The 24,760-nt window shown below is 47.4% G+C and overlaps 1 protein-coding gene across 5 annotated transcripts in view; it reads left to right on the top strand.

The window, feature by feature from the left end:
- Window positions 1-24,760, top strand: part of LOC126526910 (stromal membrane-associated protein 1) — a 173,212-nt gene that overhangs the window by 47,060 nt on the left and 101,392 nt on the right. The gene's annotated exons all lie outside the window — the stretch shown is intronic.

The raw sequence follows: 24,760 nt of genomic DNA, 5'->3' as shown, positions 1-24,760 counted from the left end.
GTTCAAATCGCCCGCCCTCCGATCGAGGAGTACTGACATCATGGTCTCATAGTGACGTTGCGCCATCGGTGAGTAGAACGGCGTCCGCAGACGGCGCTATGGCTTTTCTGCGCAAAACGCAAACGCGCGGCCAGAAACAGAGCCAAGACAGAGCCGACAGCAGAGCGAAAGATTGCCCAGGGGGCGCTGCGAGAAAGGTGCTAAAAAGCGCCCTCTGTCCTAAAATGGGTCGTACCAAGCTCGGTCGTCTGCTTCGGAAAGCACGTTTACAATATGGACCCGCCACTTTCGGTTGTGTTGTAGCACGGCCTGCTGCGTATATTGGGCGCCGAAGATTTTTTCAGGGGTGGCACGCTGCGTAAAGGCAAGAAATTATGCAGTGCCGAATACGTGTGCGCCGTTCAAGAATTAGGCGGCGAAGTTTAGCACGGTGTCAATCGCAAGTGAAGCGAGGCGCGTACGAAGTGGAACTACAGGTAAGGTTTGCACGCTAGCTGCTAGATTCAGGCGCGCAAACGCGAGGAAATGCGTGTTATAAATGAATTCACAACAGCGATAAGCAGACATCATGTGTACGGAACTGCTCGAGCACACGACGGTACGCGCTGCGATGTACGAACTGCTCGAGCGCACGATCGTACGCGCCGCGACGGCAGCGGTCTTTCGACATGCCGCCAAACAGCGGGCCTCCTGCAATTTTTGTTGACTGCATGCCGCTAAACTGATGCAACGCATGTGAGCTCGCACGTACGTGCGAATCGCGCTGCAGCGCGAGCTCGTGCGCTGCTCGCTTGATGTAGCTTTTAATGACAGCGCTCGAACATCGATGTGCTGAAATCAATATTGCCTTGCTGCGCTGCCTCAACGTGCTGGCTTGAGATCAAGGATGAGGGCATTTAACTCTCTTAACCTGTGCTGCTCGTAGAGTAGTAGTGAGTTGTCATCGAATGAGCCCGACCATTTGTGCTCATTTGCACACACTTCACCACTTCGCATCGGTCGAATTGTTAATTGTCGCTGTGGCCGGGTCTCGAATCGTGAATTACCAGCCATGCCTGCTGCTATGTCGGTCTGCTGTCGGTACTCGTAGGTGCAAAAGACCGAAATTTTGAACGCAGATAAGCAAGCTTCAAGACAGGCGAAGCAGTCAGCATGGCACGAAGTTTCGCTTACTCAGCGCGACGAACTGCAGCTATGCAGCGCGCCCGACGCTCTACTTCGTGAGGCCTTGAAGGAAAACGGTAGAATCTGATGTTGGGATTCAGGCCGTCTTGTTCATGGCAGCCCACGACGCAGAAGTGACGACGGCGACGCTTTTTCGAGGCTGAGCTAGGTCTCTCCGGAACACCGTCGCCGATTCCTTCTGCTTCCAGCATTACGTCTCACGGAGAGTCCGTTTTCGTTAAACTATAGGCTGCGGCGAGCTCGCAGCGGGGTTGGCGTGGTCTGTGAGAAGTGACGAGCCTTTTCGCACTCGCAACAGGGCATAAAAAAGTGCGAATGACTCAAAACTCGGCCTAGAAACGTGCTTCGCCACAGCCAGGGCTCAATACGACCCAAGCTGGCACGACCCAGATGTCGTTTCCCGCACCGCCACCAGGCGCCGCTACTATACCTCAAACTCCAGCGCAAGACGCCCACAAGCTGGTACTTCATTCTATGACGCAAACTTCGACGCTCGTCGCAATGGACCCTGACACCGACAGATTGGCTCGCGATGGTGGGCTCAACTTCAGCGATTTGAGCACCGACGAGCGCGACCTGCTGCTGAGGGCTCGCACTGCCGGAGTCGTTGCGTACTATGACGGCGGCCTCGACACCGGCTCTCCGGAGCGGGAAAGCAACGAGGGCTTCCCACGACATCACATGGACGTGGCATTCTCGCTGCTTGTTCCAAATGAAAGTTTCGCGAGCCAGCAGAACCCTCACAGCACGACGCGATAACGAAACTACTGAAACTCCAAAGCGTGCGTGGCGCAGAGTCGAGCGCGCAGAGTCGAGCGAAAACGAAACCTTTCGAACACCCATATTAGTGAAGGGTAACGTCAAAATGTTATTTTTTCTTAGAATCGAATAGACGTAGACAAGTAGCATTTTTTTCCGTCTTATAATCGAATGAAATGATATTTTTAATACGAGTAGTTGAGTATTAGTAACACAAATTATGAGGAGTGCTTTCGTCATCGGGCTAGTACCGGAATGTCGCTGGGGGGTCTCAAATCGTGTCATGCATTTACCTCAATTTCTCGGTTACTAAAGCTCTGTTCGCGATTATATTGACGCCTTAGACGTCCTAGAACATTGCTCTACCGCTTTAACTCTACTTTCTGGTAACCTTTAGTGTCCCTTTAAGCTTCTTGCCATGCGATGCCGTGTTTTTCATTGAAAGAATTCGTCGCTGTCAGCAATGGCACTGACTCTGCCTTTGTAATCCTCGCGATTGGCTTTGAAGCTCGCAGAGCACAGCGCGTTGCGTAATGCCAGTCTCTGAAAGTTAGCTTCGCCTCAGTACAGTATTGTTAGGCGGTGAAGCACAAGCGTGGGAAGGGGCAATTGTCACGGGCCACAGTATGTATTCCTTAATTATACACACGTGCACCCCCATCTCCTGTCACAGTACGAGCACCGATATGCCTAGTAAGTGTACTGGCAGGCCTTAAGAGCTTTTTCGGGCGTGCCTGGGTCAATTTCAGCCCTTAAGGGTAGTTAAAGACAGGCATTCATTACTTTTGGACTGCCCAATTTTCGGATGTTTTTGCAGCCCCTAGGGAATCAGAAAAATCGGACGTTGACTGTACAACTGACCAAGAGGATGCTTCAAATGATCCATGTGGTGAAAGCGTGGTAGAAGGAGGATGAGAACAGAAAGGACCGACTCACTGAGGAATTAAATCAACGGGAACGGAAGCGTGCCGCCGCCTTTTTGAAGGAGCTTGAGCTAAAAAAATCTAAGTGTTGGTAGACGCCGAGATGCAGATGTCCCTCATCCAAACCAAAATAAACTGTTTTAAGCAGTGAAACCCAACACTGAGATGTGTACGGGCTGAGAGTATGCCAGGACAGTTGAGGTTGACTTCCCAGCTGCTGAGAGAGAACCTTAGTTGTGACAAAGTTCAGGCCTCATACAGATGAGCTTGCTATCAGTTGATAGAAATAGCTCATATTAAAAAAATATTTACTTATGTATGCATCTCCTTTTCATGAAAATGTTCGACTCAATTTGGAATGGGTTTTACCATTTCTTTCGCTGTGCATTTTACTAACACCTTCCTTCTGTTTTCTTTTTAAATAAAATAGATATTACTCCTTACTATTCAAACTGGATTAAGTCATTTTTTTTTCAGCATGCTTACTAGAGAGTGACAGCATCAGACAACGTGGTGTCAGCCTGTCTTGACGTAAAACAAAGTTCTGGCTCATTCAGGGAATTTTGCAAAGGTGCTCAGGGAAAACCTGGAGAACTCGGGGAATTTGGAAATGTCAACTTGGTAGACACCCTGGAAATACTTTGCCGGAAAAAGTACTTCGTATTCAGCAGAAGTAGAGTTATTGGCGATGAAACATGGCCTCCGCTGTGCTCCCATTCCTTCTTCAATGCCTTGCACTGCAAAGGCTACAGGGGAGTGGGACGTGCCCATGATGCTCCGCTTTCTAAATATCATTGTGGCACTCGGTTCAAATTTTAATTTAGATGTTAATGTAGACATCACTATTTCTGATAATGGTGCCTACGACGTGCTAAATGCAAGCCAAACCCGGTTTTCCTCAGCGAGCCGCAGCGTGCTTAGCCACTGGACTCGTGCCAGCACACCAAGGTGGCTGCGGTATCTAAGCTTTGTAGCAGACCGCTGCTGCCAATAGCAGCCGTGTATGGGAATCCGCTTTATTACGAAATAAAGCGCCCAGAAGAGACTGAGCAGCAGGCTTCTGTTGAAAAGTGAGCATTTGAAAGAAAGGTTACTTCGCGCTCCTCTTGCAAGCTCCACGCACCGCGTGTGGCAGCATAACTTGGCTGATATGTTCACAGCAGTGTATGCTACCTGCGGACTATGTTATTTCACCAAATCTGAGGGCTGGTTCAGGGCCCCTTTAATCTACGGACGAGGAGAGGGATCCGGATAAAGTATAATCAGCCACACGCAATGATTAGTGTGCCTTATGGCATGAAATTGTTGGATTATGAAATGCCAAAACTGTAGAATATCTGTCCAGAGATAATCTACATAGCGTTGCAGGCTGTCTTTGATCACCATCAGAAATCTTGTCAATCCTCTTACAGGTCTATTGAATTTCATTGTGTAATCTTGACTTATCAGAGGTATGTTTGTGAAAATTAGCTTGATCGAACATGCAGAGCCATTTCAATAGCAAATGTGTCACTTCTGACTGTCGATTTCATTTTCGGGTTGTGTCTAAATAAGAGTTATGCTAGTACTTATTTCCTAGCAGGAGCAAGAACAGCAGGTGTTTCATATTTTGAAGAAATGGGGGCCACTTTTTGTTGACGTGTACCAAAAATTTGAACTGTGTGGGCTTCTTATGTGCTCTGAAAACAGTTACTAAATACTTGCTTTATTCCAATTTTTGTTAGTTATACATGGCATTTAGTTGTTTTTTCCCGGTATCCTTGGTAAACTGTGCTGGGTACATTGTTTATATTGTAACGACGTGGGATCGACGAGTATGCATAGCAGCACCGCCAAGAAACGCACTTTATCAGTCGTCCAAGGGAACAACAACAACGTCTTCTTCGTTTTCCCCGCTTCACCTAAAAACCCACGCTACTTCAGCGTCGTCCCCACTGGCGCATACCTGCTGAATTATGGTTCTGCCAAATATAGTTGTCATTTGCTCCCCCTTTAGAAAAGACCGTCGTGCCGATGATAGAGGCTTGGAAAGCAGCGGTAAAGAACTGCGCAGTCTTGGCAGTCCTCATAGTACGGCTTCATACGCAGCACGTGAACGACCTTGGGTAAACGCCGTCGGCGCTTTGAACAGTGCGAGCTGTCTGGAACGACTTCGTAGTTGACGTCACTGATGTGTCGGAGAACTATGTAGGGCCCGAAGTATTTGCGTAGGAGCTTTTCAGAGAGCCCATGCTGTCGAATAGGTGTCCAGACCCACACTTTGTCGCCGATGTTGTATGTTACAACTTTGTGCCGAAGATTGTAGCATCTGGCGTCACAGTCCTGCTGTTCGTGGATTCGCAGACGCGCAAGCTGCCTAGCTGCCTCTGCTCAATGTGTTATCTCTTCAGCACCCGTCTCGTTGTCGTCAAATTCATGAGGGAGCATTGCGTCTAATGTTGTTGTAACCTCACGGCCGTATACGAGACTGAAGGCCGTCTTGCGAGTGGTCTCTTGACGAGCCGTATTGTACGCGAAGGTGACATAAGGTAAAACCTCGTCCCAGTTTCTATGCTCTACATCTACGTACATGCTTATCATATCAGCCAATGTCCTATTGAGTCGTTCTGTCAGTCCGTTCGTTTGAGGGTGATACGCTGTTGTCTTCCGGTGGGCAGTACCACTTAGACGTAGAACGATATCTAAAAACTGGGCTATGAACGCAGTACCTCTGTCCCTGACGACTACTGCGGGAGCGCCATGCCTTAAAACGATGGATTCCAGAAAAAATCGTGCCGCTTCATCTGCTGTTGCCCGTTGCAGGGCACTTGTCTCGGCATATCTAGTGAGATAATCCGTGGCAACGATTATCCACCTATTACCAGTAGTAGACGTTGGGAAGGGGCCCAGAAAGTCCATGCCTACTTGTGCAAATGGTGTGGCCGGTACGTCAACAGGGTGCAGTAAGCCGGCTGGTTTGACGGATGGCGGTTTACGACGTTGGCAATCCAGACGTGTCTGAACGTAACGTTTAACGACCGCAGTAAGTCTCGGCCAGTAGTAATTCTGCCGAATCCGTGCCAATGTGCGAGTGTAGCCCAAGTGCCCAGCAGTCGGCTCGTTGTGGCAGGCGTGTAAGATTTCACGTCGAAGCGGTGATGGAACAACAAGTAAGCAGTTGCTGCCGCTAGGCGAGAAGTTCTTCTTGTAGAGGACGTTGCGACGCAAGCAGTATGATGCCACCCCTCTTGCAAAGAGCCTCGGCACGCTGTTGGTTCATCCTTCGAGGTAATCAATAAGCGGCAGCAATTCAATGTCATCCCGTTGCTGGCGTGAAAGATCGGCAATATCCACGAGTCCCAGAAAAACCGTGTTGTCATCGTCTTGTGCTGCCGGCTCAACAGGAGACCGAGAAAGGCAGTTGGCGTCTGCGTGCCGTTTTCCCGACTTGTATGTAACAACAAAGTCGAACTCTTGGAGTCGAAGACTCCAGTGTGCGAGCCGGCCGGAAGGATCTTTCAAATTAATGAGCCAGCAGAGGGAATGGTGATCACTAACGACGGTGAAAGACCGACCATACAAATACGGCTGAAATTTCAGAACTGCCCATACCATTGCGAGGCATTCTTATTCAGTAATGGAGTAGTTAGCTTCGGCTCGGGATAGTGTCCTACTGGCGTAAGCAATCACTTTTTCGCTGTCGCCCTGCCATTGTACTAGCACCGCCCCTAGACCGACATTACTAGCGTCTGTATGCAATATCGTCGGGGCTTCCTCATCGAAGTGTGCTAATACGGGAGGCAATTGCATGCGTTGCCGGAGCTCGTGGAATGCCCGCTGCTGGTCTTCGCCCCAAGTAAAAGGCATATCTTCTCGGGTTAGCTGTGTTAACGGCCATGCGATATGGGAGAAATTCGCAATAAATCGCCGATAATATGCACAGAGTCCCAGAAAACGTCGCACGGCTTTTTTGTCTGATGGAATCGGGAAATTAGCGACGGCGGCAATTTTATCCGGATCAGGTCGGACTCCTTGACTACTGACGACGTGACCGAGGAACTGGAGCTCATGAAAACCAAAATGGCACTTCTCAGGCTTCAAAGTGAGACCGGCAGAGCGTATCGCTTCAAAAACAGTTTTCAGCCTTCGTAAGTGTTCGTCAAACGTTGCGGAAAATACAATCACGTCATCCAAGTACACCAGGCATGTTTGCCATTTGAGTCCGGAGAGCACAGTGTCCATTAGACGCTGAAATGTTGCTGGCGCCGAACACAAACCGAAAGGAAGTACCTGAAATTCATAAAGTCCGTCAGGCGTCACAAAGGCTGTTTTCTCACGGTCTCTCTCATCCACTTCGATCTGCCAATAACCGCTTTTCAAGTCCATTGAGGAAAAGTAGCACAAGTTTTGCAACCTATCCAAGGAATCATCAATACGTGGCAGTGGATAAACGTCCTTCTTTGTGACCTGATTGAGCTTCCGATAGTCGACGCAGAAGCGCAGGCTACCGTCCTTCTTCTTCACTAAAACTACAGGTGATGCCCACGGACTATTATATGGTCGAATAACGCCATCTTCCAGCATCGTCTTCACTCGTTTTTGTATTGCTTCGCGTTCCTTTGGGGCCACACAATAAGGGTTTTGTCGGATGGGTCTGGCGTCGACATCAGTAATGATGCGGTGTTTGGTAAGTGGCGTTTGACCAACTCTTGACGCAGAGGAGAAACAGCCCTGGTACTGATTGATGAGCTCAAGAAGACTGTTCCGCTCAACGGCCGTTAACGTCGGATTAACGTCTACAATAGGTGCAGCTGTGTGGATTGTAGAGACCGACTCCTGCGCTAAGTGGCAGTCTTGTATTTCTGTCACTTCGTCGAAATAGGCGACAGCAGTGCCTCTAACGATGTGTCGGCGCTCCTTACTAAAATTTGTCAGCAAGAGTTCGGCGCTTTTTGAGGGACAAGCGGTAAATGTTTATTTATTCTGTTTATTCTGTGTGGGTTCATTACAGCCTTCGTAAAAATGTACTCACTCAAGTAATTTCAATTCAAAGCGTTTCAATTAGCGGCAGTATGACACTCTGGAAAGGGTGTCATACTGCCGCTAATTGCAATGTTTTACAGGCTCCAGAACAGCATGAGATACAGACTTGAAGTTCTGTGAAAAATAAGGAGAACTGTAAGCACAGTGCATTGCAAAACTTTCATTTTCCTGCTTTGGATGCACATGTTGCAGATAATTACTAAACCACTGTTTTTCCATGTTTTCATGCACTGTACATGATTCGTAGTTTGTTTCTCTAGTGTCCTCGGTGACCTAAACAAGATATCTTGTTTTTATCTGGGGAAAATTATAGTCATGGTATGGACAATGTGTAGGCTGTTGTAGCTTCGACGGGGCAGCCGGACGAAAGGTTTACGGCATGAGGCCTAAACGGCTGGGCACGCAGCGCCGCAAGAAAGAGCCGGACTGCTTCAGTTGGGGACCAGACAAGGAATGAATGCTTATTTCTGTGGAGGCAGCTTACAGCGTTTGGCGCTGAGTGGCGCCCTGACATAAACTACCTAAAACCGAAACCAGAAGCCAACACAGGATACCACATCACCTCTCCCTTGAAAGGAAAATGCGCTACTCGCTCTCCTCACAACAAAAGTAAGTCACGAGTCAAAGAAGAACACATGTTAGCACTGTAACACACATGTTTAGTGATGACGTCTTTACACAATAGAAAATGTCGTCTTTGGCTTCCCCATTTGAGAAAAAACGCACATGAAAACTGAAAATGAACTCTTGCACTCCAGTTGTGCAGAGTTTCAGTACCCGTCTTGGGCAGACGATGAGATGCAGCCTTGCACACACAGATCACACATGAAAAACATTCACAAAGTACAAAAGTAGACAGTACAAACATCTGTGTGCCCCCTGGGACAGCACTGATGGGTGGCTCATTCGCCCTGAGCCTGACTCGAGACAGTCTCTGTGGCTGTCGTGGATTGGAGATTGTGTGTACAAGCACTTTACACTCCCAAGTTGGGATAGTCCCCTCGTAAGCATGCTAACAACTTATTGTTAAAAAAAATTTTGGCATTAAAGACAAATTCGTATGGCAGCTATTACCGTAGTGAAAATGTGCATACTACGCGTTTATGCTGCAATAAATGTAATGTACAAGAAATGTATGGTATCCCTTCTGCGGGGATGCTAAGAAATGAAGAAAAGTGTTCCTACCACTAGGATCCACTGATAAATCTGCAGTATAGCAGTAAGTTCAGCGTGCACATAGCACCCTTTATGCTGCCAGAAATCCCCCCATTTGAAGGATACTACTTATGTCCTATTTACCTAACAAACATGTAAGGAAAGACTTTTGGTGTTAAGAGCCGAATTCGTATGGGAGGGTTGAAACCTCTGTAGACAGTAACCCAAAGCAGAAATCTACTTGGAAACATAATCCTTAAACCGTTCTGGAGGTTGTCTATGGCGTGTAGACCTACGGAGGACTGGTTCAGGTTGTAGAGGAGGAACAGCAGAAGTGTTACTCGTACAGGGACTGGAAGGTGTGTCAAGAGTCCCGAGTGCCTTCAGGGGCAGTGTTGCACGGACGTTCAGGAGACTTTTCTGCACGGGGTGAACCCGGTGATGGTGGTGAGACAGGTGGTTGCAAAGAAGTGGTTGCAGCAGGAAAATGGGTGCCAGTAGGAACTGGAAGAAAAGGTGGAAAACTATCTTCAAAGGATGTCCCGTCATTGAAATGGCTCCTTTCATTTGTTGTTTCACCCTGACGTACCGAGTACTTCACCAGTTTAGACGCATTCCAATGCTCGCCATTTTCAAGCTGGAACGTACTTCGACCTGCTTTGCGATAAATCTTGAACGGACCGGAGTATTTAGGACCAAATTTCCATGAAGTACGTATCCTACCAAATCGCCTGGCTGAGGAGATTTGGTTGTGCGACGACGATCCACATACTTTTTAGTATTTTCCTGGTTTTCACGTACTCTACTCTGCACTTCCTGGCTCAACTTTGGAGAAGCAAATTCAGGATGAATTGGAAGCATGTTTGCAACGTCCAACCGAGTTCGTGGTTGTCGACTATGGAGCAGCATAGCTGGAGACACACCGGTAGTCATATGTGGAGTAAACCTGTAAATTGCCAAGTATTCTAAGACCGCAAGTCTGAGGTCTCGCTGTTCCAAAACAGCAATCTCTATGAATTCTTTTAGGACACGGTTAAATCTTTCTACCTGGCCATTGGCCTGTGGGTAGTAAAGAGAAGACAAGAAATGCTTAAGAGGAAGCTTTAGCTCGGGTGCTCCTATCTAAATACATGTAAAAGGAGAATTCGTTTTTCTCGGCAACCACTGTACCAAATTTGACGAGGTTTGTTGCTTTTAAAAAAAAACTTAGTCTAGTGACTTTTTATTTAGGTCCTTAATATTTTATTAAAATTTGACAAATATTGCAAATCTTTAAAAAAGGAAACTATCAAGTTTACAACTCTGTAACTCTAAAACGAAAAAGGATAATACAATTCTTTGAATTGCATCTAATAGCGCATCTAAAGCGGACAAAATTGATATGCTATACATGAATCTAAAAAAAATTTAGTAATATGGAAATACAGCTTTTGCAGAACCTTTGTAAACAACGTAACAAATTCACGTAAGATATAAGATGACATGAAATTTGTCCGCTTTCAATGGTCGAATGGATGTCGTTTACAGAACCGCGATATCTGCTCTTGATGCAGAGTTATGAATTTGTAAACTTCATGCTTCTATTTTTTTCAAACTTTTGAATTTTTGAAAACCTCTTTAACAAAATTCAGCACCTAAACAGAAATTCCGTGACAAACAGTCACTAGAATTTCACTTTCCCTCTCAAATGCAACAAATTTCATTAAAATCAGTCCAGGGGTTATCTCAGAAAAACGTTTTTGCGTTTTTACATGTATTTGAATAGGCCGCTTCGGAGTTGGGCCCGAGCTAAAGCTTCCTCTTAATGCCTTTTTCCTTCAGGAAGTTTTCAAACTGTGCAGAAACAAATTGTGGTCCATTGTCGGACACTATAGCATCAGGAAATCCTTCTCTGCTGAATATGGACATGAGACTGTGCATGATTGCTTCCGATGTGACGGAAGGCATAAAAGCAACTTCGGGCCACTTGGAATGATAGTCAACCATGACCAAAGCAAAACGTGCATACTGTGGAGCACGATCAAGAGGGCCTATTATGTCTATGGCTAACTTTTCCCATGGTCTTAATGGCCATTCGACAGGTTTTAATGGAGCAAAAGATGGTTTGGCAGATTTATCTGCTTGTTGGCACACAGAGCAGTTTCCCACAAGTTCCTCAACTTGCCTATCCATGTGAGGCCACCAGTAGATGCCTCTCAATCTGAGCGTGGTTTTCGTGATGCCTAAGTGACCTTCATGAGCAATGGATAGGAGTGTCTGACGCAAGGAAGCAGGAGGAACGATAAGTTCACCTCGGAGAAGCAGATTATCCATGTAGGACAATTCGGACTGTACAGCAGCATACGCTTGTAACTCTGGCGGAAGGTCTGCTGCAGTCCTCCATCTTTTTACTATTTTGTCTTTCAATGCTTGGCACACTGGATCTGCTTGTGTGGCTGCTTGGAATTCCTCCTTTGTAATACAAGATGAAACTAAAGACACTATTTCCTCATCTAGTGCTGGCTCGCATTCGGGAGGGGCAGGTAGGCGTGACAATGCGTCAGCAATGACATTTTGGTCACTGGAGAAATTGGAGAAATCAATGGAGAAATTGTAATATAGCAATCTTGCATTCCACCTTGAAATTTTTAATGGTCGCTGTCCAGGACCCTTTTGAAGTAGCAATGCGACTAGAGCTTGGTGATCAGTTCGTTGAGTGAACTGTCGACCCCACAAGTAAACATGCCAGTGTTCACACGCAAACAGACATGCCAATGCTTCCCGTTCGCCCACGGAGTACCGTCGTTCTGCCGAAGATAACGTACGAGAAGCAAAAGCTACTGTAAAAAGCTCATTTCCGCATTTTTGCTGTAGGACGGCTCCTATTCCAACGTCAGAAGCATCAACCGTCACAACAATAGGCAGATGCGGTTGAAACATGCGTACCACCGGGCGTGATGCAAGTACGTCTTTAATTGCCTGGAAGCTGCATTCAGTATCCCGATCCCAGACAAAGGCTTGCCCTTGCCTTAGGAGCTTCCTTAGTGGTTCCACTACGTCTGCATACGGTGGGATAAATTTAGCATAATATCCTGTGAGGCCCAGAAATGAATGTAGAGCCTTTTTGTCCTTAGGCTGTGGTGCCTCCACGATTGCCTGAATTTTACTATCCATCGGCGAAATGCCGTTTACGAAAATTTTATGTCCTAAGAAAGTTAATTCTGGGACACTGAATACGCACTTGTGGTTAAGCTGCATGCCTGCATTACTTATCCTAGACAGGACGGTTTGCAAATTTCTGTCGTGGTCACGTTGAGTGTGACCCCATACAACATCATCAAGGTAACACAAGGTGCCTGGACAGTCTTTTAAAACAGATATGATCTGCTGAAAAGCGGATGGCGCAGATGCCAAACCGAAACACACACGCTTGAAGTGGAAAAGACCGTCATGAGTTATAAAAGTAGTAAGCTCACGGCTTTTTTCGGACAATAAAACCTGATGATAAGCGGACTGCAAGTCCAACTTACTAAAGACAGGAGCACCAGCAAGTCGATGCAATAGTTCGTCAGCCCTTGGGAGTGGAGGCGTCAATGATGGTAGCCTTGTTGGGGTCTCGAAGATCGACGCAAAGTCGAATGGAATTGTCCTTCTTTCGAACGATGACTAGCGGAGAAATCCACTCAGACGCAGTGACTCGTTCGATGACATCAGCTGATTCCACGCATTGCAGTTCGGCAGAGACTTGCTCCTGGAGAACCAGAGGTTGAGGACGCAGTTTCGCTGGGACTGGTTGTACTGAAGGTCGGAGACGAACGTCATGGACGAAGCCCTTTACAAGACCCAATTGTCCTGAGAACAGATAGGCGAACTCTGCAGGAGCGTTGGGTGGAAGAGACGGAAGCTGGACGCTTGGGTCAGTTGGAAGTCCTGATACTTGTTGACATGTTAGCGAAGACCCTTGAATATCAATGCCCAAAGCTTGAATAGCGTCTAAGCCCAGAAGAGAAGTGCCTTGGTTCGTGACGTGAAATGTCACTACTGCAGCCTTGTAGCGATACTTGACGTGCACGGAGAAACGTCCTGAATGCAGTATTTCTTGCTGCGAATAATTCTTGAGTCGAAGGAGATAATGGAAAAACCTTGGAATGTTCTTCATAAAGGGAGCTGTTCATCAGCGACACCGTAGCTCCTGTGTCCACGAGCAACTAGAGTGTAGTATTCGCAATGAGGACTTCGGCGCGAATTGTTGCTGGACGGTAATTCAGTGCTTGAATTGTAAGCACAAACAGGACTGTAGTGGCTGATTCTGTATCAGCGTTACGGAAACAAGCTGCGTTCGAGCAGGAGACTGTCGCTGCGTTCGGTTCCTCGAAGGGCAAACTGAAGCGTAGTGTTCCACTTTTCCGCATGCACGGCAGGTAACGTGCTTTGCCGGACAGGCTGGATCGGATGCGATGTGGTGAGGTGAGCCACATCGGTAACAATGGGGTGCGAACTCTCGACTGGCTTCGCAGAGTTCGGGCCAGGCGTCACGTTGGCCGGTCGCTCGAGGATGCGACTGTCCGCCACACCGTTGATCGCTATTTTGAAGGTGCGGGTCGAGGGAGAGGGGGGGGGCGGGGACCGCCATCTTGCGCGCCTGGGCGAGGAAGGAGATGGCTGGCGACGCCATCTTGGCGTTGCGTCGAGACGCGCTGAACAGACGAGCTGCTGAAGACTTGAAGTTCCTTGTCAACTTGCTCCACGCTTCGTCCGATTTCGTCGGCTTTCTTGAGCGTGAGGGACAATCCTTCGTATAGTGGCCTTTCTTGTACTCTTGTTGATGCAATGCCTTGGAGGATTTGGTCGCGAAGAGACTCGTCGTGTCAAGCGCTGAACGCACAAGCAGGCGCTAGCCTTTGTAGCGCAGTGACAAAGTCCTGGAAGGTTTCCCCAGGTAGTTACTTCCTGTCCCGGAAGATAATGTGGTGCACCAGGGGATTGGTGCTTTCTTCGTAGTGCTGGTCGAAGATGCGGAGAACGTCTTCGAACGTAGTAGCCGTCTGGTCCGTTTGCGACACGAGGTCTTAGTAGAGACGCTGTCCCTCAAAGCCTAAGTTACTCAGCAAAATGGATTTGTTCCTCTCGTCCTGTAGTGCTTCACAACCGGTCGCCTGGAGAAACGTGCAAAAAGAACGTTTCCATGTAAGCCACGGTACCGAAGGAGTACCGGGTATTGCAAGGAAAGGCGGCATGGGGGGTGCGAACGCCATGCTGGGCACCGAGAACAAAGGCGGGGGAGTTGCGGTGGACGACGTCGAAGTGGACGTAGCGTCTTGCATGCCGGAAGCAGGGGAGCAGCAGAAGTAGAAAAGCAAGGGGACGTAAAATTAAAGGGAGTGGTTTACCTCGTCGCCAGTTTGTTGTAGCTTCGACGGGGCGGCCGGACGAAAGGTTTACGGCATGAGCCCTAAACGGCCGAGCGCGCAGTGTCGCAAGAAAGAGCCGGACTGCTTCAGTCGGGGACCAGACAAAGAATTAATGTTTATTTCTGCGGAGGCAACTTACAGCTTTTGGCGCTGAGTGGCGCCCTGATGTAAACGAACCGAAACCAGAAGCCAACACAGGCTACCACATAGGCAATGTTCCAAATTGGTGGGTTAAATGCGCTTTTTCCAGCAGAATACGTATGCAAGTGGTCCATAGCATTATTAATGTGTTTTAAGAGCAATGTAAAACATAGACTGCTGCGCTGGTGTAATAAAACTACTCGTACAACTGAGGTCAAATTTTGTGAACACAGGGGGAACATTATGCCAAGTTTATGTGTGATGGTAAATGCATGTTGACCGAATACAGCTTCTAGAAAAAAAAATTGTAAGCAGGTATTCAGAGGTATCATATGCTGCTGTTATTAGCTAGGTCTCCCAATGTCCCAAGAGAACTGTGCATTTCAGAAATTTTCCACCTTGAAGGAATAGGCAGCATTTTGAGTGCATTGTGTGGCGAAGTTTAAAGTTTCTGGCTTATTTACATGCATTATGAATAATTATTGAGGCCTCTTTTTTTTTCTTAACTTTTTCAGGCATGATATATTAAGTTCGTCTGGTCTCTGTCCAAAAGTAGGCGTAAAGACAATCACACTATCTAGGTAGCAAAGACAAATAGACCACTCATAGCCCCTAAGGAGAGAATCTATCATTCACTTGAGGGTTGCAGGGGCATTACACAATCCAAAAGCCATAACTTTGATCTGGTAAAGTCCATCTAGTGTGGTGAACGCAGTCTTTCCACGCTCCATGACATCAGTGGTAATCTGCCAGTATCTGGAGCGCAGGTCAATAGAGGAAAAGTATGTGGCTCTGTGGATGCAGTCGAAGGCATTATCGATTCGGGGCAGTGGATGTACGTCCTTGCGCGTGATGTTTTTCTAGTGTCAGTAGTCAACACAAAAGTGCCAGTTTATTTATTTATTTATTTATTTATTTATTTATTTATTTATTTATTTCGGATACTTTCCTGGCCTGAAGGCATTACAGAAAGGAGTGGTAAGTGAAAAAAACATTGCATAATTATACAATAATAGGTATTACAAAACAGCAGAAAATACAGCAGTCTTGAAATTGCCAACGTCAGAAATAGCAGCGATGGAGGGAGGAAGGTCGTTCCAGTCGGCATTGGTCTTAGGAATAAAAAAACCATGACGCATTTTTGTTCTAAAATATGGAACACCAACTTTAAACATGTGATCGAAACGGGATGAAATGTATGAAGGGCGAGTAATAAGATGATCCTTTAATAGTGGGTTGTGGTGATACAGCCTGTGGAAAAGAGTCTAAAACATTTACGGTGCAATGAAAGCTCCGGTAATGTAAGTGTGTTTTTCATGGAAGTAACGCTGGCGTAACGGGAATAGTTCGATAAGATGAAACGTGCTGCGCGATTCTGGATGGATTCTAGTGTGTTTATCAGGGTGATTTGATAGGGATTCCACACGGTGGATGCATATTCTAGCTTTGGTCGCACTAATGTTTTGTAAAGGGTAAGCTTTATTGGCATAGACGCAGCAGAGAAATTTCGACGCAAGTATCCAAGAACCCAGTTAGCGTTATTAGTGACGTGTTTGATGTGCGTATGCCATAAGTTACGTGAAATATGGACACCTAGGTATTTGTGCGAGTTGACGGATTCAAGAGAAGATTCGTGAAGTAAGTAAACACGCGTGTTGTCAGTGTTAGTGCAGCTTGATACATGCATTGTTTTACATTTATTAATGTTTAGTCGCATGAGCCATTTATCACAACAGTTGGATATGCTTCTAGGATCTTCTTGAAGCTTATCAGAATTAGTGTGGTTAGTTATTTTGCGGTAAATGAAGTTGCCATCTTAATTTTTGACTAGCACCACAGAGGACAACCATGGACTGGAAGAAGGTTCGATAACGCCTTTTGTGAGCATATTGTCAACTTTGCCATGGACAACACACGTTCGGCGAGGGAGACATGATAAGGACGGCGGCGCGTAGGGGTCATGTCCCTTGTGTCGATTTGATGCTAGACAACAGATGCTTGGCTCAAAGGTTGATCGTTGAAGTCGAAAATGTTATGGTATGACTCCAGGAGGTGGCAAAGGTCAGTAGCTTGAGCAGGAGAAAGGTCAGCAGGGCTCATTCCGTCAAAGGCATCACAGCGCGAACTGGTTGTGGTACAAATGGATGAACTGAAGGGACAAGAGGGATCCAAAGTGCAGATTTCGCAGTCTTTGGCAGCAGTGATGGTGGCAAACGACATGCCTGCTGGAATCAGTTGAGAGGCGCTGAAGCTTAAAATGGGAATGCAGATGCGATTGCCGGTTACGGTCATGAGGGTGTTAGACACAGCGACGCTTCTGGTGAGCAGAATGTCTGTTACCGGGGAGAGCACGTAATTGCCATCAGCTACAGGTGGGCTCGAGATCATGGAAATATTCATGGCGGCTTGGGGGGGCATGCGCACATAGTCGAGAGAGCAGAGACAGGCTGAAGGCATGGTTGGAACATTGGCTAGGTGAGGTAGTTCGAGCTGCAAGGGTACAGTTGCATAGTCAATTAGAGCAGAATAAGTTGTTAGAAAGTCCATACCAAGTATAGCATCAAAGGACATTGCTCAAGAATGGCAAATAAAACAGAAGTTGGGTGACCGGCGATGGTGATGTGGGCGGTGCGCATTCCAAGGACGGTGGGAGTTCCTCCATCGGCCACTCTTACATCGCGGGATACAGGAGGTGTGTGACCACCTTCTTTAGGCAATGGCAAATACCAGAGCTCATTACAGAAATATGAGCACCAGTGCCGACAACTGCACAGATGGTCACGCCATGAATGTCAATGTCCAGCATGCTTTGTCAAGTCGGCAGAGTAACTAGAGGGTTTTGGGGTGAAGTCGTTGATGCAGTGTTACCTCCGGCCACTGCGTCATCTAGTTTTCCGGAGTGAAAGAGCCATGGCTGCTCGGCGACATGGCACAGCAAGGTGGTGGGGAGCGGGAGGACAAACGGTGGAGAGGTTGCGAATGCCACTGGTGACCTGTAGGTGCCGGCTAGTGGCTGGCCATGTCGTGGCAGCATAAGGATTGTATGGGTTTGCCACAGATGGTGACGCAAAAGGTCCGTGATCTAGGCAGCGACCATGGACAAAGGATGGAATATGTTGCAGGAACGACCAGCCATTGTTACAGTAGCAAGCAATGTGTCCAACACGGCGGCAGTTAAAGCAAATAGGTTGATCGTCTTCAGTTCTCCAATCAGTAGGGTTCCAAGATCGTGGCATGAACCTGTGATAACTAGGGAACGATGTTGGGGTCCCAGAAGTGGATGTATGACTGTCCATGGTGCAAGCAGCATGAACCTCGAGATTTGCTAGTTCGTTTTGCACGATGGCTTGAACGAGTGAAACCGCTGGTGCGTTTGAGTCGCTGGTGTTAGAGCTGGCAAAGAGGCCAGCTGGAGCCATCGCTTTTATTTTGTAGTGGAGAATCCTCGTCAATTTGGCTGAAGGCGGTGAAAGGCGAGATGGCGGCCGCTCTGTACATGAAGACATTGCAGCCGTGTTGGGAAGCCGGGCGAATGGTCGTTCAATATGATGGCTTTGGCCTGCTCGAAGCGCTGGCACTTCTCGATCATGGCACCGATGATAGCACAATTTATGCACACAATCAGATTGAATGCATCGTCCGTTATCCCCTTCATGACGTGGCCAACCTTATCAGACGCCAGCACATCCTGTATGTACGGCAGGTACGACTCCATGGACGTTTGAGCTCGAGTTGACAGTGGTTTCTTTGCAGCGATTTTGCGACTGGAAGCCTTACTGTGCAGGTCATGGAGCTTTTGCTTAAATGTATCCCAGCTCCCAAGTTCGGCTTCACAATTGTCATACCCTAACTTTGCTGTTCCACTCAGATAGCAGACCACATTGGTCAGCATGACCGTCAGGTCCCAGTGATTGTGATCGCTCACCCGTTCGTATTGTCAGCCACTCCTCAACGTCTGTGTCATCGGTCCCGTTGAATGTTCCAAGGTCTCGAGGGTGAACTAAAACAATCGTAGTCTGCGGGGCAGACGCAGATTCCAGCTGGTCTGCCATGGTGGTCGCATCGCAGTGCCTACCGCCTCGAAGCTCCATCGTGTGGTAAGAGTACCCCGCAACTCCACCAGTGTGTGATGGGGCATCACATAGATGAAAGCAAAACATTAATATAAGTAGACGATTTACAGGGATGGCCAAGATGGCTGAACACGTGCAATGACCCAGCCATCGTCGTCTTATTCGTTTGTCCAAGGAGGTAGCTCGTAACAATATCTTCACATTGCAGGCATAAAGTGAAGCATGCGAAGCTTTTGCTTCCACTTCGCCGCCGCGGCTGATAGTGTTGCCCGAGATCAATCTGTCAGCGGAACGCTCTCTACACAGGCCACATAATGTAGCATCAAAACTCGCTGGATACTGCAAGAAAAGCTTCACTTAAAGATTGCCTAAAAGCGAAATGACGGGTGAGAACCCTTTGTTCTCGACCAGCATGTTTTTTGTAAATTTGCAACATTGTGCTCATGTGTCGTGTTTGAGAAATCGAGCAAGATCCAGCACGGCATCTAAAATTTAAGCCAGTAAAAGTACCAGTTTCGTTTGAGAGGCGAACCATAGATAACAATAGCAAAGAACTGGACAACTGCGCAAGGGTTTGTAATTTTAGAGGCCGTATAGATTGCAGTAAACATATGCTTACTAATGAAATTAACGATGGTGGGATGCACACACAAACAGGAACCGATCTTACTCGGTCTCTGTGAATGCTTCCTGCCCTAACGCTGGCGTGATGAAGAGCACAGGGGGGTTGTCTCTTGTTTCAGTGAATCTCCGAAACTCGAGTGAAGCCACTAGCCATCTCGACTTGCTCAGCTTTTGCACCTACCACAAATTACCTCCAAGACAGGATGCATGGGCTGCGTATAATGTTGCCATGTGCTCACCCCTCCTTCTTTGCCCTTCATGATCTTTTTCTTGGGCTCGCAGCATAGTGCACTCATGGTGCCGTGGGATCTTATTGCAGTTGGACTTTATATGAAACATGACAACAAGACGATCTTGTTTTCTGCTAGTACTGCTAATCGATCATGTTTCACTAATATTGCCACATGAGGCAGGAATAATCGGCCAAAAAAGAAACACCACATCCAGGGCTGATGCACTGGATACAGAACTATGCACGATGTAGAATGCGTTGATACAAATGCATGATACACTGTGTCAACACCACACTCTCCAGTTATAACCTGCAAAATCGGGTGGCATGCTGCATACTGGGAGATTTTGGAGGCCGGTACTAACTGAATTTCTCGCTACTGGGGAGGACACTGCTCTGCTTCGATGCGTCGCGCGGCACGCGATTTGAGAGGTGTGCTTGCAAGCAATAGCATGTAATTCAGCCCTTTAACCATATGCATGCGCAGCAGTTTCCATTCCTGGCATCAACATTCCTTTGTGGCGGCAGTGAAATTTTATGTTGAAATCATGTAAAAACATATGTAAATCACGTATAACGACACTTCGTTATACTGAGGTTCAATATACATGGTGTGTATGGACCAGGTATAAAAAGTTAAATCCTTTGTTATAGTGCAGTTCATTATATCGAGGTTTAACTGTATAAAGGCATACTTATGGCATGCCCCTTTCTTGTTCTTACTGAAATTTCGCAGCAAAGTTGAATTTTTTAAATCTTCATCATTCAGTGAAGCGCTCAATGTTTGTCTCTTCGGCACACACATAAACCATTGTAAGGGCACCCAGCTGTTGCAGAAGTGAGGTTCTGTGAAGACGTAGGGTTCCGCTGCCTGTCAAGTTCAAGCCAGGTAAACGATTCCAATTGTTTTATTGAATGATGCAGACCCTGAGAAATGCAGTCTGGGTGAAGACAGAGTAGCAATAAGTGCTAAATATATTAAAATTGATAAAAGCAAAAGCATGGGTCGTTGCCCGTCTGCACACACACAAACCGCAGGCTATGCACAAATGAGCGTCAAGCACTTGCAAGATTTCTGTAAGCAATGTTGACAGGCCTGTAAACTGACGACTGCTATACACATCGCACTAAATAATTTAGCTTGTGTTGTCACGTATCCTGAAAAGGAAGTGGTGGCATATATTGAGAGCAGTAGGCTCCTGAAAAACACATCAGTGGAGCCTGGCTACAGAGCGAGGTGGGTAGCTCGTACACTTCTTTCTTCTAGTCCTTGCTTGCCTTTCACTGTGCCCACTACTGCAGGTGGCATTTTCTCCCTTCCTCGGAGAGAGCATTGGCTCAATGCTTCAGAAATGGTGTAAGAAAGAGAAAAAGAAACATCAAGGTAGATGCTTACACATAGACCACAGCTACAGCTGTAGGAAAGTCGAAAGTACAGCAGAGGCATTATAATGTTGTGCATCTATGTGCTGCTGCTAAACATTGTGTACCTGTGCGAGCTGACAAGCTTCCTCAGCACAGTCAGGAAATTCTTTAGCATCAGTAGTTAGGTGGCTGGTGTCTCTCTGTTGTGGGGATGCGCGACTCTCACGCGTCCCCTGATATGTTGTTTTCCCGCACGGCTCGCGTGGCCTGGCGCCCGCGGCGGTCGGAGTGGTTGAGGTGCAGTACGAGAGATGGCGCAATTGATGTGCTGCTAACGCCGCCGACAGGCGGGGTTACTTGGGCACCGAAAGACAAGGCGCTTCCTCTTTGGTTTGGGACAGCAAGCAGTGCGGACGTGCCGTGCCGCGCATGCGCCGATCCATGCTTCTGCAAGACCATCTCGCGTGGCCGCCTTGGAACGCGCCACCGTTTGTGTGACCGTACACGTGAACGACTAGGCGTTGGGATCCAGCATGGGGTGAACATATTCGCTCGCTATCTGGTCGCGGTGAGTCGAACTTCTAGATTTGTCACGCGCCCATCGGCATGCTTTGTGGATAGCAACTCTGCTAGCTGGCATTGATCTATGAAAGGTGCAATAAATGCCCTTGTGATTGTTTGCACTACTGTGCTGTCGTTCCTTTGTCCCAAGAGCACGGAGGAGAACCCCACACTGTAAGTTCATTGGACTGTGGATGGTAAGCAGTCGTCTTTCAATGCCTGGCATTGCTCAGTTGAAAATTTTCGTCGATGAGCTGTGCTGGGAATGCCGTCCCTTTGTCTGTGATTATGGTGGAAGTGGCACCATGATGCAGTACGATGCAACACAAGGAATTGCACTACTGCGGAAGCCGTGGTTTGCGGGAGCGCTCCTGTCTTGGTTGGCGATCGTCTCTACTACAGACACTAGAGTCACGCGGCCCCCACTTAGCTGCCTCCAGGACGTTTGTTAATAAAACAGAGGCAGCCTCACCCTTCTCCTTTTGCAATAATACCCCCTCCCTTTCCACCGCAGCGCCCTTGGTGCATTCTAATTTAGAATAAACGTGGTTTCCTTCATTCCTGTCTTGGTATAACGGGTTAAATAGTCAGTCGCGATGATCACCCATTTGTTGCCATTGGTTGATAGAGGAAAAGGCCTGAATGTCCATTTCAACTTGGTCGAATGGCTTATGAGGTGGTTCAGTAGGTAACAACAACTGAGTCTGCTTTGAAATAGTGTTTGATGCCTGTCTAAAGCCCGGGTCGGTAATACATTGCGTGCAATCTGGTAAATACTTGTGAGGAGTGCAAGTGGCCAGATGTGGGCATGTCATGGCAAGTGAAAAGAACATCGTCCCTCAAGTCATTTGGAACCACCACAAAGTAGACTTGGTCATTCAAACAGGGCTTTTCTTATACAGCACATTGTCTCGTAGACAAAAGGACATCAACACGCGATATAGGTAGCATATTATGGTTGTTGGGTGATGGATGATAGGTCGAAAATCAGCATCGTCACACTGCCATCTGATCAAGTCCGATGCGGTGATGGCACCCAGGAAGCCATCATTGTCCTCTGACTCTCAACTGACAGATGTGGTGGGTGCACATGACAGTGTATCGACGACTTAGTGCTTGCAACCAGATTTATAAACGATAGTGATGTCAAATTCCTGTAGCTGCAAGCTTCACCGTGCCGGTCATCCTAAAGGGTTACGAATGTTAGCCAACGAATATAGAGCATGGTGGTCTATCACCACTTTGAAGGGATGACCAAGAGATAAGGGTGAAACTTTGTGATCACCCACATGGCCGTAAGACACTCTCTTCTGTGGTGTAGTTCGCCCCGGTGCATGATAGTGAGCGGCTGGCATAAGCTATTACTCTTTCAATGCCTTCTTGACATTGAACGAGTACTGCACCAAGACTGGTGTTACTGGCATCAGAATGCACTTTGGTGTCAGCCTTGTCGTCAAAATGTGCAAGGAGGGGTGCTGACTGTATGCATTGCCGTAGTTCACTGAAGGCTGCCTGTTGCTCATTCATCCAGGCAAATGGCATGTCATCCCTTGTAAGGCGAGCCAGGGGTTCCGCTATCTTTGAAAAATTTTCAATGAAACGACGATAATGTGCACACAAGCCCAGGCAACGCCGCATGGCCTTCTTGTTGGCAGAAAGAGGAAATGCTGCTACAGCGGCAAGCTTGTTGGTATCGGGTCAGACTCCTCTGGCGCTTACGACGTGTCTGAAAAACTTAAGCTCTTAGAGCATAGCCAAAGTGTTACTTAATTGATAGATCAGCCGATCAGAGTGCTTCTAGCAAATTCCGCAGCTGACGAATATGTTGCTCAGATGTTTCAGAAAAGAACTACTACGTCATTAAGATACACAAGACAAGTCTACCACTTCAGTCCAGCAGCAACAGTGTCCATCATTCGCTGGAAAGTTGCTGGGGCTGAACATAAACTGAAAGGAAGCACTGGAAATTCGTAGTGGCTTTCGGGAGTCACAAAGGCAGTTTTTTTTCATGGTCTCATTTGTCTACCTTGATCTGCCAGTACCTGCTTTTCAAATCGGGTAACAAACGATACTGGGCACGCCGCATTTTATCAACTGGAGATGACTGTGAGCTGTTGGAAGGGTCAATAATGCCATTTGAAGCATCTATTGTACTTGCATACAAATTGCTTCGAATTTTTTTGCCGACACATGGTAGGGCTGCTGGCATATTGGGCATGCGTCGTCACACATGATGATCCTGTGTCTTGTAATTGAAACGGGCCATACCTCAGACGAACTGCGAAGCATGCCCAAAATTCAAACAAGAGCTTGCGCAGTGCTGCCTGGTTGTCTTTCGATAGCTCATAATAATCTCATGTTGCCCATTGACTTGTCACCCCACTGCTTCAGGGTCAAAACATTCAGCCACATTCACTTTTTCGTCTCCAAACACTATTGAAGTACCACTGGAAATGTGTCGATGCTTGTTACTAAAATTGTTGACAAGCAGTTGAGATCGGCCATCAAAAAGCTGTAGCACACTCCTAGCCATACAAACACCTTGCGTCAGTAAATGCGACTAGTTACTTTCTGTGACCACTTCACTTTTGCACATTCCACTGCAGGTCACTTCGACTAGGAGACTAGGAAGCATTTCAATTCTGGCAGAAAGACGAGACACGTCATATCGCTTGCAGTCGTGCCGTTGATTGCTTGGTCAGCTGAGGTGATTACACCTCCTTGTTGGTCAATAATAGTGCTGCATTCCTGCAGAAAGTCGACACTCGGAATGATGTTGTGGGAACATTCACATAGGACAAGGCAGATCGCTATGAATGTTGATCCTCGAATTTGAACACTCATCGTGGGGGTTCCCAATGGGGTGACGACGTGACGACCAGTGGTCTGAATCTGCGAGCCATGCCAAGATGTTATTACTTTCTTTAGAAACGTCGCCATCTTCCTGCTTAAGATAGAATAGTCTGCTCCGGGATCTACTAAAGTGCCTACTGCATGACCGTTGATCACCACCGGTATGTCAAACAAAAGTCGTTCATTCTATTCAGCTGCAGTTGATGTCGGATTCCTACTCTTCCTTGTTCTTGTCGATCTGGGGACTTCAGCACGTCTACTGCCAGTGGCCTCACCCCCAAAAATAGCTGTAGTTAGTTTTCCTGGCGGGGACTTGGGGATCATGCGCTCAATTATCGCTGGAGCAGTGATGATCACCTTGACAACGGTGAGCGTGACTGCTGCCGCCTGGTAGGCAGTGGCATGCACTGTTGGACCAGATAGTCTTCATTGTCTCGAGCTTGTTGGCCAAGTCGGGGTGGTGGCGAATATGCAAAA

This window comes from Dermacentor andersoni, chromosome 9 (assembly GCF_023375885.2).
Source record: "Dermacentor andersoni chromosome 9, qqDerAnde1_hic_scaffold, whole genome shotgun sequence".
NCBI lineage: Eukaryota > Metazoa > Arthropoda > Arachnida > Ixodida > Ixodidae > Dermacentor > Dermacentor andersoni.
Note: the sequence above shows the minus strand (reverse complement) of the source record. Positions and strands in the feature narration are given on the sequence as shown.